The following is a 16,623-nucleotide window of genomic DNA, read 5'->3' as shown; positions in this document are numbered from 1 at the left end:
TGGCTTCAATAATACAGTCCACTCTGACCCAAAGGAAATGTCTAATATCCCAGATGACAAATTTGGTGCAAGTTTTATACCCTCGACAGCTATAGCTTTTATAAAGATTCCATGTCATCTCTGCTATCTCAAAAGTTAACAACTTATCCATGGACAAAAAATGTAAAAAAATGTAGTATAATTAATTTTGGTAAACAAAACATTTTGTCACACATCATATTGGTAACATACCCCCTCTAGTCAGACACTGCCATAAGTGACCTAGGCACTCCTGTTGGCTCTTTATCTTTTGACCATCATGTCTCTGTAGTAGTTTAGCAAGCCTTGAGTCTGGATCATCTAAATTCCAAAGGTATCTCCTCAAGATCTAAACAAGTCTTAATTCCCCTTTACTCATATTACATCAGACCCATTGTTGAATATAATGCTTCTTTCAGCATGTAGTTGTCTAAACATATCACTCAGCTTAGGAGTCTTCAGCAACTCATGACTAAAAAAGATTGGTGACCTCAAAAATTCCAGTTATTATGACAGACGCACAGCCACCTCTCTATACTTAGTGTCTTACAGACTCTTTCTTGGGGATCTGTGTCTAGTTTTTTGAGTTGTGACGGATAATAGGAGGTCGTTGGCCTCCTATTCCTTTGCAGAACAAACAGTTCTTCAAATATCCAGTTAAAATAATTAAATACTCATTAACAGATAACTAAGACACATTGGCATGATAAATTCATATCCTAACATATCCATCACTTCTGGAACAAACTTCCACCACATGTCAAGCAGAGTAGCACCCTTGCCAATTTAAAAATATACTTAGATAATTGAATGGGATGCCTCATATTCTCCCTGGTCTATCTTGTCTCGCCCTCCTTGATGCCGGAAGGAACTTTTGAACAGAGCCATAACTGGCTGCCCTAGCACCCGGTGCCATTCTCCATCCTGGAACCCTCAACTCTATGAGTTGAAGAGAAAAAAAAAAGACTGACTCTACTGTCTCTCCTGACATCAAGACAAACACGTCATAGTGTCTGTGCTATGAAAATTAGACTTGAGGTGCAAAAAAAAGGTCCAATCCCACTGGTGCTCCTGACATCAGAAGCAACATAGCAAGCCAAAATACCTTTATGTACCCAAGTGACTCTTTTTACAAGGAGCAAAAAAAAAATAAAGTTCTAACTTTCAACTGTAGCAAGTCACTTGCTACAAATGTAGTTTCTGGTAGTTCAATAGTTGTTAAAAGCATTGATGTTAAGTTGCATTTAAAAAAAATTGTTCAGAGACATTTTCCTATTGAAGGCTTCAAATGGCTAGCAAATTCTGAAAAGATTGAATGAAGTCCTTTTTATGTAGAAATCAAAGATTAGTTTTTTTTTCCTTTAAAACTGGCTAAACATTTTATCCCTGGACATGCTATTATTCCTCTCATATCTCAACAACAAGGATCTGTTCTGATCTCAGCCAAGAATTGACTCTTAGCCTATGACTTCTAGCTCTTATGTCATACCTGTGATCTAATTCCAAGATTTGTTCTGATTGACAAAGGAGTGTTTGTTTATTTTTTTCTTCTGTTGATTTTTAATCTCTTTCAGCTCCTTCCTTTATATTGTTTCATGATACTTTTGATTATGATGACTTTGTAAAACAGGACTTTAATTTACTGAAGCAGGAGACTACGACCTTAAAAGATCTTTCTTGCAAGCATCAGCACGTATAAGGAAGCCAATCTGATTTCAATATGGTTTTTACAGGCATTCCACTATTTTTTGAACAAAATTTTAGTGGGTATGATGCTTAGCTTCTGAAGGCTTTTATGAGCAGACACATCACTGTTTTCCACAGGAAATCAAGCATATACACATACAAATCTACATTTAAATCTTCAGTTTCTACAAATTGTTGCAATAGTGTTGACCCACAAAGTAAGCAATAATATCTGAAAGGGTGGGGGGCAATACAGGACAATAATGGACCATCCAGGGGTATGGTGAAGCCCAAACTCACAGAAGAAGGTCCCTCCTACCCCTAAAAGATCTGCTTTTTCCTGTAATGCCAATTCCCTAGATAGTTTTGTATCTAACAAACAGGATCTGTATTTGTTTTTGCTGAGTTTTTTTTCTTTTATTTTATGTTTTGTAGTTTTAAAGGAAGTTTTTTGTTTGCTGCAGTTTTAAAAAAAAGTAGTATGCTTCCTTATTTACTCATAATGGAGTATTTCAGACCAAATAAGAAGAACAAAATGTAAGGGAAAGTTCAGTAATTTATAAAATTACTATATGCCTAAATCATACGCAACTGTCTATAGAATAATCCAGTAATTCCCATAAGTCAACAACAGTGATATGGCTATAAAAACATAATCATGTCTGCTGAGATATTGTGGCTGCCAAAGATACAGAGTTAAAAGATATAAAAACAGTTAAGCAAACCAAGTGTTCTGCGTGTAAAATAACAATAAACCATTGTTCAGATAATGAAACAGTAACCAGAAAACTGAGTGGCTGATGACATCAATGTTTGACAGTTCTGACAGCCCATTGGACAGCTATTAAATGGAAACACAATCCAAGCAATTGTTAAACAGACAGCAATATCCAAGAATGGCAGAAAAAAGCAAGCCAAAAGAGAACCGAACAAACACTGGCAGGAAAAGTAAATTCAAGGTATCCCTTCAGCACTGAAGTGGCAAAACAGGATAAAACCGAACTTGTCGCTGTGCATGTTTTTTTTCTATATAATCCGAAATGAGTGGCAAACTGTGAGGTTTGTATTAATGATGCAATTAATTAAAAAATGCCTAATATCAGGCCAGTATGTATCCTCCTTGAAGTACTCATTTATGATATCATTATAAGTAACAAGCTGATCTCAAGAGGGCCATCACCTTGTTGAACAATTTTAGTTCAATACATGGTAGCGTTGTCGCCTCACAGTTAGACGTTGCACGTTCGATTCTCAGTTAGAGCGTCTTCTGTGTGTCGACATGTGTGAATGGGCGTTCCTTCATTGAAGGTTGTGCATTAGGCCTGGCAAGCCAGCACGTAAAAATCTACTGCCAATCATTAGCGGACCGGAGTTCCACTGTGGCGACCCCTAACCGGGAAAAGCCGAAAGACAGTTTTACATGTAAAACTGATGATGGATATTACTGTTTAGATTATACTTTAGGTATTGTTATATCTGCTTTTGAGATGGTCAACCACTTCTTATATCTTTTATATGAATGGGCTTGCATAATGCTGTCCATTTCCCTTCTAGGTCCACTATCTCCTAATAAAATGCCAACCTTCCCTCCACTAATGGTTACTCATTAAAAACAAATGAAACTCTTTTGTGATTTTGTCAGAAATGGACCACTGCACAAGTGACTAGAGAACATCTTACCTATTGTTATTGGGCTAGGATGTACAGCATCCTATCCTGGTCCCCTCACTTCCTTTGCATGTCCAAGTTGCTCAGTTTGCTTATTAATGAGTTGCAAACATTTCCAAAAAAGACACTAGCACATTTTAAATGGAGTACCCTGTTCTGTCATGTTTGTTTATACTTTTCCATAGTTACAAATACAGTTACTCAGATGAAGAGGCCAAACTTTGTTTTTTTACTGGTAATGTCATGGATGGCCCTTCGAACTTTAGCGCTGGTAACTATATATATATATATATATATATATATATATATATATATATATAAAGAGAGAGAGAGAGAAAGACAACCTAACCTAGTACCAAGGAAATGTAGTTTTACAGCCTTATAGGTAATATATAATTTCCTTAACAAAAAACAAAGCATCAAAAAGAGAAAACATATTGTACAGAAATGAATACCCTTGCTATTGATATACAAATTACTAAAATAGACCACTGTCACAAAGTACGTATAATGCATATCAAAGATCACTTTGCTTTCATATAAAAACTAAGAAAACATGATTCAAACTGGTATGGCTTGTTCAAACCACAGTTTATTAAGTGATCCATTCATCCACTTAAACAGCATGTTTATAAAACAACACAATCTTTATAAGTTTAACCCAGAAATTTTCATTACTACACTATCATCTGTTAACTGGAACTTCCTAAAAATCCTCCCCTTAGATGATGCTGTAAATGAATTCAGAAAAGCTTTCCTGAATATCCTGAATAGAACTCCACCTCCTAGAAGAAAGAGACTACAAATAAATAATGCAGTTTGGCTGTCCAAAAAAGAGCAGAATGCTAATGCAGGATACAGAAAAAGCATGGAAAGAAGGGAAAAATATAAAACATCAGAGTATCCTGAAAACTTCAGAATGCTTCACAATCGTACTAAAAAGCAAATTAATGAAGACAAAACTATACTGTAATAACTTTCAGAATAATAGTAAACACAACCCTAAAAAAATCTGGACAGCCATTAAACAAATGTTGCATCCCAGCCATAAATTCAACCTTAAACCTTCTCCCAATCCCTAGAAACTGCAATACAATTTAACTATTTCCTAGAGAATACTGCATCTCTAACCAAGGATTCCACAACATCTAATCCTAACCTGGCCCACCAGCTATGTATCACCACATCCACTTTTAACTTCAAACCTGTGCCCACATCCTATATAAAACTACTCTTAAACAAACACAAACCATGCTCTATTTCAGCTGATGACCTTCCAAAAGAGTACCTTGAAATAGCAGATGATAGCATTGTCGACCCTGTCTCAATTCTTTTAAGTAGGTCAGTCCAGGAATCTCATATTCCCACTCTCTGGAAAAAGTCATACACTATGCCTTTGCACAAAGGAGGAAATCAACAGACATTACTAACTTTGGACTTATAGCAATCTTATCTCCCCACTCCAAAAATACTTGAAAAATGTATTCAAAAACAATTGCTAAACTGTTTCCTGCAGGAAGAACTCCTATCCCCCACACAACATGGCTTCCATTCTTCCCATGGTACTAACACTGCACATCTCAACTATATAGATACTGTCAATAAAGGCAGAGATAATGGCAAACTAGTGTCCTTATTTCTAGACTTGTCTAAAGCCTTCGACAAAGTTTGGCAGAGCAAACTTCTACTTCAAATGTCCTCATTAGGTTTCTCTCAGCCCACCCTTCTATGGCTCAAAAGCTGCATATCCAATAGGTATCAGTCAGTAAAATGGCAATCCACCCTCTCTTCATATCTCCCAGTCACCACCGGTGTATCACAAGGTTCTATTCTTGGTCACTTACTCTTTAACATTCTCACCAACACCCCCCACAGATCCACACAACAGACCTCCCCCCAATACAGTATGCAGATGACTCAACAGTCATTTACACATCTGACAACATAGCACACCTTTAAAAAATTACTCAGGAAGCTAGGATGCTTTAACATTGACTGAAACATGGTTTTGTAACCTACAACACATGCTCAACCCTAAAAAAAAAAAAAAAAAAAAAATACAACTTTTTTTCTCCAAAATGAAAAAAATAAATTTAAAGTCCTTTCTTTTGATAATATAACCATGGGAGTCACTTCCCATAGCACATTATCAGGGATATAAGATAATCTTAAATTAGACCTGCATATAGAAAATTGCATAAGAAAAACTCATCAAAAACTAAGGCTGTTTTATAGAGTCAAAAATGTTCTTACTGATGCAATTAAAGCTACACTTAGCATTATGTATCTCCTCCTCACACTTTGTTATGGCATTCCCATCCTTTCTAGCCTTCAGGCATTGCAAATATCAAAACTTGAAAAATGTTATAACAAAGTTGTTAAATTTGCAGCAAATACCCCTTTCATAACCCAACACTCTATAGCACTAAAAAGCCTAAACTGGTTAGAACTACCCTATCAACTAACATATACACACTACACAGCTTCTTATCAACTATAAAATTATCCAGAATCCATCTGCTTGCCCAGCACTAAAAAACATTCCTCTACAGAACTATGTTCGAAGGCAGTTTTTATGTAGTGATCACCAAAAATTCTGTCTGTACACTAAGCTATCAAATCTGCTGGGCATTGTCTGTACTTGTACCACATTGCTAAGGCTGAGAACTCCTTATCTGTATCCATCAGGTCAATGTCCTCTGTGATGATAGGAGGTACTGCCAGCCATTTAAGGAGAAGTAGGGAAGAGGATGTGTAACATATGCCAGCACAGCTAGCTGGAATTTTGTAAATAATTATATGTCATTTATATATCAAACTGATTTGTACAGATGCTTGTGCTGAAAATGCATTTGTGAGGTTTGCTTGTGTTAAAATGTATCTACAGTGTGCACTACTGGAAGGAACATAATGTACATGCATTTATTGTAACTCTTTAAATATATACATTGCAACAGCATATACTGGGAGAGAAGAGGTTAATCCACCTGACTTAGGAAACAAATATTCTTGAAATTAAATTACTTTACGGGTTAAGCCAGAAATATGTTATCCACATAGGTTGTAGCTCTGGTAGGAAGAGTGGAATGGTTTTATGGTTTTATGACTTCCAGCAGCTGCACCACATCTGAGAAATGTTCTATCTGTGTGTATTGTAGCATATAGGTGCTAAACTCTCGTAGCTTCTAATGTTGGTGATAGCATAGGAAACAGATTCAGATCACCAGATATATGTGATGTCATTCTGTACAGAAATAATGTTTTAATATTAGAGAAGACTGAAGTCTCAGCAGCATTCTGTCCTGGATCTGACAGCAAGGACCATTCACCTATACTGCCATGCTCTATTCAGTAAGTAGGAACAGTAATTATTTTAGTCAATCAAGAATAGATAGTGAGACTAGCTAAATATTTTACTATAACTGTATGAAACTTTTCATTGTTCTTATTTTTAATACTTCCTAGGACTTAAACTTTGCTGTTTACTGTAAATAGATATTTAGTATTTTCACATTCTTTTATTATTTATTATTAAATATATTTAAACTTTTCATTGCAGCTGATCCCTGTTTAGAAAATATTCAAGTTTTGAGAGTATTTGCACATATTTATTTGGTGATAACTCTGGCCACTCCTGAAAGCCTGGCTATGTGGTCAACATTGCCATTTGTATTAATATTAATTTCATTCAGTATAATTTGATACCCTTTTAAGAGCCTTATGGTAACTGACTTGTGGCAGTGAAACTACCTTATAGTCTGAACAGAAGGTGGCATCGCTAGGAAATCTATGCTAGCCTTTCGCAGGTGTGTGTGTGTGTGTGTGTGTGTGTGTGTGTGTGTGTGTGTGTGTGTGTGTGTGTGTGTGTGTGTGTGTGCGTGTATGTGTGCATGTACAAATTAAATCTCAAAGAATGTGCCTGTCAGCTACTTGGAGCAGGGATACAATGCACTGGTTTCACAGAGAGGGTGCTGGAGGACTTGGCTTGGATAATCAGCTGAGGATCTAACCCTACAGCTGTGCCAGTGGGGACTCTTATTGGGGATGTGGAGGGAGACAGATAGTGACACCCAGGTCTTGGGCTGAGTATGTGCCCTGTGTGCTCTTAAGGGAAATTGTGTCTGATGCAGAGAGGTCGGCATCTGGAAATACTGAGTGTATCCATTTGGAGTCCAAGTGAATGTCTCTCTCCAGTGTCAATGGTGTGGATTCAGGCTCCTTTATTACAGGCCCAGAGTGGGGATGTCACACCATCCCTCCCATCCTTCAAAACCATTCTGAAAGACTTCCTATTCAAAAGCTGTCTCTGATCTTTCTCAACAATGAGATAAACTATATTCTTAAATGTGAACAAATACCTATTCAACCTATTCATACCTTGTCTCCTTACACTCCCTTAATCACTCACTTCCTTACTTCTATCAATTTATGTTTTGGCTTTCTTTCTAAATATACTATACACCTACTTTTCTCCTACTTCATTCATAGGTTCATAGGCGTGTACTAGGCTAATGGCCCTGGAGCCTTTACAAGCCTAGCCCATAGAAGTGCCCTGCCATTATGCCAGCTGATATTAGTTCCCAGTGCTTCTATCAAGTAGAGCCACTGGACTGATCCCTGTGGTGAACTTTCTATTTCCCATACACTCATCAAGATTTCTCTTGAAGAGGGACAGTGAGGTGCTCTGCTTTATATGTATGGGAAGTCTATTCCAGAGCATGGACAGTCTCTGGGTTATGAACTTGTTCCTCCAGCATGTTCTGTTGATTGTGGCAATGAGGTTGAGGTCTCTGGAGTGTGTGTGGTGTGGAGGTATTGGGAATTCTTTAGATGTAGCATTTCTAACAGAGCTAGGTCAGACATGGCTTTGTAAGGCAAGCAGAGATCGCCTCTTAGTAGACAACATGAGACAGAAACTAGCTGGAGTTTTTAAGTCTATCCATGTAGGACATGTGTTTAAGGCCTAGGATCCTCTTCGTGAGATACTTTTGTGGCCTCTCCAGCTGTTGAAGGTGTCTAGTGAGGTACATGCCAAATGGAGCATTATACGCTATGACTGGTCTAATGAGGGAAGAGTAGAGAGAAATGATGATCTCTTTCTTCCTGGATGCAAAACCCTTGGCAATGAGATGTGCCACATAGAAGGACTTTCTGACCACAGTGGCAATGTGGTGGTCAAAGGAGAGGTTGCTGTAAACCTGTTTCCCAGATCTCTTGTAATGTCTTCAGTCTTCAGTGGGCTCCCATCAATGTGGTAATTAGTGGGAACTGAGTCCCAAAGGGGATGATAACTTATTTTTGACATTAAGCTTAAGGCCATGATTTTGACACCAGTCATTGGTCTCAGTGAGGCCTTTCTGTAGGATCTCTGCATCACTTGGGGAGTTAATAATGGCTCCCAGCTTGCAGTCATCTGTGAACGTGGTTAGCCAGAGTCCCTCCATGTTGACCTGGACTTCTAAGATGTAGATGGCAAACAGGAGAGGACCCAGGACCGATCCCTGTGGGACTACACTTGTGACTGTCACCAGTCTGACTTGGAGTCCGCTACTTTCACACTGTGGGTTCTATCTGTGAGCCAATTTGCAACCCACCTAATGATATAGGGGTTTAAACCTAGTTTGGTAAGTTTATCAATAATTCCTGAGTGAGGAATGGTATCAAAGGCCTTGGCCAGATCAAGGTAGGCTGTGTGAACTGTGTTACTTTCATTCACAGCTCTGGTGACTGACTCAAAGAAGTCAACCAGGTTGAGCAGGCATGATCTACCTTTCACAAAACCAAATTGCGTAGGATCTAGAGTTTGCAAATTCCCTATATCCTTGTTAATTAGGTCCATGATGATGCACTCCATAGCCTTACATATCAGACTCATCAGGCTAATGGGGGTGATAATTTCCAGGGTCTGTAGTTGCCCTTCCTTTATGGATAGGGATGACTGTAGCAGTGTGCCATTCAGTAGGGTCAAAGCCTGATGTGAGGCTGCGAGTGAACAGGGCACACACATGTGGTGCCAGTTCACTTTGTAATTCATGTAGAACACAGCAAGGGATATTGTTGGGTCCCATAGAAGCTGTATTCTTGGCCTTGAACAATGTAGCTTTAACCTGTGCTGCAGTAATGCTGGGTGCCTGGCATTCTTCTGGTGATTGGCCCTTTAGGGGGGGAGAGAGGGGTAAAGTTGGCACTGAATTTGTCAGCCAGTATGTTGGCAATATCTGTTGGCTCAGTATAGGAGGTACCATTGTGCAGTAACTCAGAGCAAATCTGGGTATTGCTTTAGAGATTCTTGATATAACTATAGAAGGCTTTGTGGTTGTTTTTAGAGTCTACCGCAATTCTGCCTTCATAGCTGGCTTTGGAGGTTTTAATGATAGATCTCAACTTTTTTGTTGAGGCTGATAAGGAAATTTTTCAAGTCTTGGAACTTCACTTTTTTCTGCAACAGTTTATTAATGGCAGGGAACCACCAGGCTGGCTTCCTTGTTTTGGAGGAGAGTGTCTTTGTTCTGTTGGGTATGCTAGTTCCATACATTTATGTACGTGTGCGTACTGTGCATTGGTGTATGATTCAGCAGTCATGCATCTTTTTTCCATTGGCACGGGTGCCATGAAGTTAGCCACCTCTGTTTTTATGAGTCCAAAATCAGCTTTGGAGAAGTTTTTCATTGTGGATACCTTTGCGGGGGGGGGGGGGGGTGTTGAGATGTGGATTTCCATGGTGATTAGTCTGTGGTCGGATCTAACCAGGGAGAAATTGACTATTGGTGTAGAGCAATGGTTGCCCACATTAGTGATAACCAGGTCAAGGATGTTGTTTCCTCTAGTGGGGTTAAGAGTGAGCTGGTCCAGGACATTGGAATTGATGAATTCCTGGAAGCATTGGGCCAGTGCATTGGTGCATGAGTAGTTTTCCCAGTTGATGGAGGGGTAGTTGTAGTCACCTAGTATGAGAGTGTTGGGTTGGATCGTAATAGTTTCCAGGGTGCTTAGGAATGTGGAGTGAGAGTCTTGCGACATGGTTTGGAACATATAGCAGGCTACAACCTGAATCACTGTCTTACCCAATGTTAGTTGTACCTGGAGTATCTCAGATGGGTTATGCTGGGCTACTAGTCTGGAGGTGTGCATATCCTTTATGAATAAGGGGACACCACCGCCTTTGGTGTTTCGGTCCATGTTCTAGGGCCAAAAGGTGTGGGATGAGTTATAGCCTAGTAGCACAGGGGTGCTTTCTGCTGCTTTAAACTAGGTCTCTGTAACAGCACAAATGTCGATGCTCTCCATTTTGAGGAGTGCTTTGAGTGAATGTATCTTAAGATTTAGACTTGTAGCATTGAGCAGCATGACCCTCAGATTGCATTTATTTATAGCTGTTATGGTAGTAATTTGGTCTTTGGAACACTGCCTAAAAAGGGCACTATAGGGGTGGCAAGAGCCTTAGCCAGTACCTGGAAACCCAGGGGTGACAGATGCAGGCCATCTCTGGCAAAGTACCGAGGTCTGTCAATCATGTCATCCAAAGCAGACAAATACTGGATCCCCTTAGAATGACACCACAAACTTAGCCAATTGTTGAAGTCAATCATTTTCTGTTTGTACCGCAGTATTATTCTGGGCAATGGTAGGATGCTGCTCAGGGCTAGGGTCATACCTGTCTGGGCCACATAATCAGAGAGCTCCACCATGTCTCTTTTCATGTAGCCCAGGGAGGTGCATCTCAGGTCATTCACACCCACATGGACAATGACAGAGTCATACTTGTACTTGTTGTGGAGTGCCCTGAGTGTGTGTGTGTGTTATGTATCAGATTCTGGCACCTGATAGACAGCTGACTGTTACCTTCTCCTTATTCAACCTAGTGAATGGGACATTAGTGTGCCTCACTATTGAGTCACCTATGATTATTGTATTGGGCAAGCTGCTTTGCTTTAGGGGCTTAGGTTGAGGGGCACACTGTGTAGGTGAGCTATGTGTCTTGTGGTTTGTGCTGTGTTGTGATGGTTGAGTGTGTTTCTGCCTTGGAGGTCTCTGCTGTTTGGGTAGATTTCTATTGAGAGCCTCCGCAAAGGTGGGTGTGTGGTTTGTGTTTTTATGTGAGGGCTGTGATGGTGGGTTTTCTGGAAGGCTATGTGCTCCATGTAGTGTGGTGCAGGTATTGACCTTCTCCACTTGATCAGCTATTCCAGTCTTGGCTGGAGAGTGCATGGCTTCCAATTTGGAGATATAAGCGCATCTCTCACAAGTCTGAGTGTTGGGAGGTAAGTGGAGAGAGTTGTCTGTGTATATGAGGCAGTTGCTACACTGCCTCAGGATGCCCAGGTTCACCAGGTTAATAGGGGAAAGCACAGGAAACTGACTTTTAGGCATGCCAGGAGGGATGGTCATCATTACTAAGTAACGGAGCTGTTTCTTTATAGGACGTCTAGTGCTACAAAAGGCCCGATGAGTGCTAGGTAAATAAGCTAATTAAAATGCAAGAGAGAAGAGATCTAGCAAGAGCTTAAGGGAAAAATTGAAGAGCAGACTTTCTGGCACCAGTAATATATTTTAAAATCAGTGCAAGCGAGCACACTTGAGTGTGTAGCAATATTAAAGCAAATACAGTTAAAATAAATGCAGTTAAATGAAAAAAATACTTAAATCAAGTGCAGAAAGCAGTATAATCAGAAAAAAAAAATCAAAATGGAGGTATTTAAAGTCTCTCTTTCTCCTTTCTGTTGCTCTTGTAATCTGCAGGAAGCCAAAACAGGATCCACAGAGCTTAAAAAAGCGCAAACCCGCACAAACACAGGCTTTTAATCCAGAATGTTGAAAGGGATAGAAAAACTGCCCAAACGGCCAATAAACTACAATTTCAGAGCCAGAAACCACTCCTCTTGTGGTAGATAGACTACCTAGTGCTTATTACGCCCACTGATAAGCTAAAAGGCTTCCTTCTAATGCAGAAAGGTCTGGGGAACTCAGAAATTTACAAAATAGTCCTGGATACAGCAACTCTATATCTGGACTACTCTAGTAACAGGTAAGGTGGAAAACAAGTGTAGAACTTTTTTTTTTTGTTATTTTTCAGAAAAAAACAGTTAACTTGTAGCTGTAATACCTCAAAAATGGTTTAAAACTGTGCATCTGAAGCTCTGGATGCTGCAGACCTGTATTTAGACTATGCTACTCAATTTTAAGGTTAAGAACTCAGTAAGAAAAAACTCACAATGAAGCACAGATTAATCACTTATAGTCAAAAGAATAGCACTGGCACTATAAAAATACAGTTAAACAGCAGCAAAATGCAGTAAAATGCAGTTAAACAGTAATGAATTTCAGTAGATAGCAATGAAATATAGTTAATCAGTAGATTGCTTTGAAATAATAGCTCACAAATCACAACAGTAACAGAAGAATACTGTCCTCAATTTATTGAGGCTACCAACAAGCAGTAATAAATATGGCAAACAGCAAAATGAAGTAGAAAGAGGTACAGTTTTTTTTTTTACGAAAGTGAAGAGACAGACGATAATGAGATAATTCATGGTTGAGAAGCTAAAGGGGTGGGCTTTTACTAAGTTCTCAGTATATAAACAGTAGAATGAGCTGATGCAATGTGACTAGGGGGATTGTCCAGTATTAACTTTATACCAGAGGTGGGCAACTCAAAGCCACCAAGATTTACGACCACCACAACTGAGCAGGTGGGTGGGAAAAACACAGTTGTACAGATTACAGAGATATGTAGTAAAACAGAAGTGTGGAAGACAATTGAAAATAAACACTTATCTTTTTCCAATATCACAGCAGGGCAGAAGGCCAGTCTCTCTGCAAATTTGAACAGCTTAAGCAAACAAGTGTTTCTGGTTTAAAACATTGGCTATTAAAGGCAGAGAAACACAAACCAGCCCAATTAACCAATCAAGAATAATAGTTTTGCAGGAATGCTTTTAGCTAGATTAAACCAGACTGATTTACTTCCTGCCACAAAGAAAACAGCTAGGCCTCTCTAGACAAAAGATTTCATTACAAGCTGGAAGGGTCACAAACAGCTGGAAGTGTCACAGATATTCAGCTCTATCAGACAACAAAACATTTCCTGTTTGTATTATGCTAACTTAACTAGTTAAATGTATCTAACTATTGAATTATTGTCATATAACTTGTATCTCTTCTTAACCAGTGTTTTCATATTATGTTTAATTTGCTATAGTTATTTAAAGTGCAGTTGTTTTTTTCTTTTTTTGTATTATTTTTAAAGACTGTAACATTATTGTTCATAAAATGTTTTGCTATTACTTTGGAGCCCCCCCCCCCCCCCAGCCTTTGCTGAAGATGGGCTTCTACCCAGTCGGACTTTACCAGCAATCAAATGTCAATAAATAAATAACTAGAGATGTGCACTTTCATCCTTGACTGAGCTTCAGTGTATCTAAGTTACACATAGCAGTAACAAGTAATACATACTTTTCTACTCTCCATATAAAAATGCATGTAAATTACAACAAAGGCTTTACTTCAAGAGTACTTAAATAGATCCTGCTCAATGGCAGTGATTGGAACAGAAGTACATATATATGTATATTCACACACATGTTATGCATGTAGGTAGTTGTATTAAAGGAAAACTCCACCTTAGAACAAAAAAATCTATTTTTTCACTCTATCTCTGTTTTCCGAGCTATTTTAACACCTCAAAAATCACTCTGACTACTTCTTATAGAATTCTAATATGTTTTCCACAAAATGTCTGCCAATGGGGCTTGACATATCAATGTGATCTTGTTTTTCTTCAAGCCTTTCTCTTTCCCATAATCTATTTGAGGCATACCTCTCAACTGTCTAGATTTTCACAGAATGTCCAGATTTTTTACTCATATTTTTGGTTTTTCCCTTATAAAATGTGTGGTTTTCTGGCACATTATCAAGGATTGAAATCAGTAAATGACAGAACTTTGAGATTCACACTTCATACCATTCAGGAAAGGCATGCTTACACAAACGCTGTTATTCCAACCACTTTCTAAGTTTACAAGAGCAATATTTAAAAATTCTCCCTATTTTGGGGATTTTTTCCCACAGAAAGTTAGTTAGTTTCCCAACAGAAGAAGGAAACTGATGTGGAATAAAGTGAAGTCCAGAAACTGGAAAAACTCCCTTATTAGCCTAAACAAAAAGTTGATATCCCTCATCAAATCCTCTAAAGCTAGCTATGAAAACAGAATTGCAGCAGATAGTAAAGACACCCACAAGGCCTACTATAGTTATGTAAAGAACTTCCACGGCAATACCCAGATTTGCTCTGAGCTACTGCACAATGGCACTTCCTATACCGAGCCAACTTATATTGCCAATATACTGGCCAACAGATTCAATGCCAACTTTACCCTTCTCTCCCCCCAAAGGACCAATCACAATACCAGTGGATTGCCAGGCACCCAGCATTATTGCTGCACAGGTTAAAACAGCACTGTCCAAGGCCAAGAATGCAGCTTCCATGGGACCTGACAATATCCCTGGCTGTGTTCTACATGAATTACAGAGTGAACTGGCACCTCACCTACGTGCCCTGTTCAATCACAGCCTCACCTCAGGCTTTGTCCCCTACTGAATGGTGTACTGCTATAGTCATCCCTCCCCACATAGGAGGAGTGACTACAGACCCTGGGAACTATTGCCCCATTAGCCTGACAAGTCTGATATGCAAAGCTATTGAATGCATCATCATGGACCTAATAAATAAGTGTATAGGGAATCTCCAAACTCTGGATCCCACACAGTTTGCTTTGTGAAGGGTAGATCATGCCTGCTCAACTTGTTCGACTTCTTTGAGTCAGTCACCAGAGCTGTGGATGATGGCAAGGTGGTTCACACAGCCTACCTTGATCTGGCCCAGGCCTTTGATACCATTCCCCACACAGGAATCATAGAAAAACTCACTAAGCTAGGCATCAGCCCCTGTATCACTAGGTGAGTTTCAAACTGGCTCTCAGATAGAACCCACAGCGTGAAAGTAGCTGGCTCCAAGTCAGACTGCCAACAAGTCATGAGTGGAGTCCCACAGGGATCAGTCCTGGGTCCTCTCCTGTTTGGTATCTACTTCTCAGAAGTACAGTCCAACACGAAGGAACTCTGGCTGACAAAGTTCACAGACGATTGCAAGTTGGGAGCCATTATTAACTCCCCAAGTGATGTTGACATCCTACAGAAAGGCCTCACTGAGACCAATGACTGGTATCAGAACCATGGCCTTAAGCTCAATACCAAAAAATGTGTCGTCATCCCCTTTGGGAAAAACCCAGTTCCCATGAACTACCACATTGATGGTAGTCCACTGAACACAGAAGGCGTTATAAGAGATCTGGGAACACAGGTTGACAGCAACCTCTCTTTTGACCACCACACTGCCACTGTGGTCAGAAAGTCCTTCTATGTGGCACATCTCATTACTAAGGGTTTTGCATCCAGGAAGAAAGAGGTCATTGTCTCCCTCTACTCTTCCTTCATTAGACCAATCAGCGAGTACAATGCCCCATTTGGCATGTACCTCACTAGACACCTGCAACAACTGGAGAAGCTGCAAAAGTACCTCACAAAGAGGATCCTAGGCCTTAAACACTTGTCTTATATGGACAGACTCAAAAAACTCCAACTATTCTCTATCTCATATCGTCTACTTAGAGGCGATCTCTGCTTGACTTACAAAGCCATGTCTGACCCAGCTCTGTTAGAAATGCTACATCTAAAGAAATCCCAATCCCTCCACACCACATGCTCCAGAGACCTCAACCTTATTACCACAATCAACAGAACATGCTGGAGGGATAGGTTCATATCCCAGAGACTGCCCATGCTATGAAATACCATGCATGTCAAACAGAGCACCTCACTAGCCCTCTTCAGGAGAAATCTTGATGAGTGGATGGGAAATAGAGAATTCACCCCTGGGATCACTCCAGTCGCTCTACTCAACAGAGGCACTAGGAACTAAGTTTGGGTGGCACAATGCCAGAGTAATCTTATGGACTAGGCTTTTAAAGACTCCAGGGCCATTAGCCTAGTATACACCTATGAACCTATGAACATTAGTTTTGGCTGTATCCAGATTTTTTGCGTTAAGAGATTGAGAGGTATGATTTGAGGTCTACTTTATATGAGTCATGGTAGGCATAATGACATACAGTATAATGGGATTAGTGTCAGTCACTGTCATCTTATATACCTTCCGTAACAGGGCTGCTTCTTTTCTTTCTTGAAAGGCCCTCA

The sequence above is a fragment of the Protopterus annectens genome, chromosome 1.part1 (genome assembly GCF_019279795.1).
Source record: "Protopterus annectens isolate FY-2018-M chromosome 1.part1, PAN1.0, whole genome shotgun sequence".
Lineage (NCBI taxonomy): Eukaryota > Metazoa > Chordata > Ceratodontiformes > Protopteridae > Protopterus > Protopterus annectens.
Note: the sequence above shows the minus strand (reverse complement) of the source record.